Source organism: Canis aureus, chromosome 8 (genome assembly GCF_053574225.1).
Source record: "Canis aureus isolate CA01 chromosome 8, VMU_Caureus_v.1.0, whole genome shotgun sequence".
NCBI lineage: Eukaryota > Metazoa > Chordata > Mammalia > Carnivora > Canidae > Canis > Canis aureus.
Genome location: NC_135618.1, coordinates 70528232 through 70530548, shown reverse-complemented (window position 1 = coordinate 70530548; position 2317 = coordinate 70528232).

Sequence of the window (2317 nt, the reverse complement as noted above, 5' to 3'; positions counted from 1 at the left end):
TGCAGCGGGCGGACAACCCCCTGCGGCCCCGCCCACGCCGCGTGACGCAACATGCCCCGCCCGCCCGCCCGCGCACCCCGCCCCGGCCCGGCCCCGCCCCGGCCCTTCCGCTTCTCGGGCTTCCCCTCCCCAACTCGGCTCGCCGCAGCTTTCTGGGCGTCTCCCTCCTTCACGTTGCCTCCTGCCAGTGCTCCCCGTTCTTCCCTTCACCCCGCTTCCTGCGCCCCAGCTTCTCCAGACTACCCCTCCACCGCCCCCCTCGCATCTCCGCCCTGTCAGCCCCCCCACCACGTGGGCCCCTGGGAGTTGTAGTTTATCCAGCAGGGGGGTGATATGTTGGAGGGATCAAGGACAAAGGGGCAGTCAGGACTACATCTCCCAGTGGTCTTAGCGCATGAGCTGTGGAGAAGGGGAGGGTTCTAATTCCGCGGCCACTGGGGACCCCTGGCGGGGACTGAGGCTGCATCAGTCCAAGCGAGTGCTGATTCACGGCCCCGCCCCATATTCTCTGGGAAATTACGAGGGGAGGGGGCCTCAGGACCTCAGCCCTGGCCCCTACCTGTCTGGGAGATAAAGCAGCAGCTGGCCAAGGAGGGACAGGGGAGACACAAACTTGCCAGGGTAGTGCCCGCCCGCAGGATGGATTGAATTAAGGAGCTTAATATGGGGAGCTAAACTGTCACCCTCCCCCACAAGGTTCTATTTCCTAGTACCCAGTTTGAGGTTCTTGGACCCAAAGAGGTGAAAACATGAACAAATACTGGCCCGGCATACGAGTTAATTTACAGAAAGGATGCAGCTGTCTGCAGGCTGATCCCTGGGGAGCTCCTTTTTCCTCTCCAGGGTGGAGTGTCAAAGATTCAATTCTGTTGCCAAGAGCCTACTGTATGCTGAACATGAGGTTGTATCACTGAGGGTTGACCAACCCTTCTCTCCCCATCTAGGACACACACACTGAGGTCAGGCTGACAAATTCTTGCTCATGTGCTTCTCTTTTTGCACATTCCATGTAGCTCACACGCCCATAGTTTTGATTGTATATTTTATTTGCTTAATTTTTTTTCAGCAATTATCTGTTGAGCACCTACTGTGTTCCAAGCACTGTTCTAAGCAATGGGGGAGAGCAAGGAACAAAATAAAAAAATCCCTACCCCCCAAAATAGGTAAGATAAAGATAAATATATGGAGTATGTTAGGAAGTGATAAGGAGTTCAAAAAAAAAAAAAAATACAGGATAAGAAGTGTTGTGTTGTGAGAATCTAGAACGAAGGAGTCTCTGTGGGAATATTCCAGGCTCTGTGCTAGATGGTAGAAGAACAGGGCATGGAACCCTGCCCTCAAGGAATTTATTTATTTATTTATTAAAGATTTATTTATTTATTCATGATAGACACAGAGAGAGAGAGAGGCAGAGACACAGGAGGAGGGAGAAGCAGGCTCCATGCCGGGAGCCCAACGTGGGACTCGATCCCGGGACTCCAGGATCCCACCCTGGGCCAAAGGCAGGGGCTAAACCGCTGAGCCACCCAGGGATCCCCCTTCAAGGAATTTAGAATGTTTTAAGTGCTGTTAAATTTTGTTTGTTAATTCTTTCAGGCTAGATACAAAGAGGTTCTGAAAAGCTTCTCTGGGAAGGTTGGTTACACTTCCAATCCAGCTCTTAAAGGATGTGTAGCATTTAAGAGCATGAACGGGGCACAGGCCCAGAATTCAGAAGGCAGGTTTCTCCCTGATATAGTTATCCTCAGGCAAAGAATTCAGAGTCTTTGTTGTCTTAAATGATGGGTAGTGGGATTGCGGATGGAGCCAGGAGCCAGAACAGGAAGACCCCTGAATGACAGTTAAGGGAGTGAAGTCTTTCTCCTGAAATAAATAGGAAGCCCGAGGAGAGATTGTTATGAGGGCAGAAAATGATGAGATTTGTATTTTGTTGGCATCATCACGGCCTCCTTGGAGCTTAGCACAGTGCCAGGCACACAGTAAATCTGTAGAACATACCAAATAAAGAAATGGATTATTGAATTCATGCACATATAGGGAGACTGCTCTGGCAGAGGTGGAGGAGATATACTTAGTGAGGAGAGGGTCTAGGGAGGAAATAGCTCTTTCTACCATGGACATGGGATCTAGACCCTCTTCTCTTACCACAACACCCAGCAAAATGCAATCCTGCTTGTGAATAAACCCTCCCACTTCCTTCTGTCTCTTACATGAGTGTTCGCCAAGTCATTCCTCTTCCTTTCTCTTCCTCCCTGCATGCAGGCCAGGCCTGAACAATTCCGGCCTGGGTGTCACAGGTCCGTGGCAATGAGCCCTC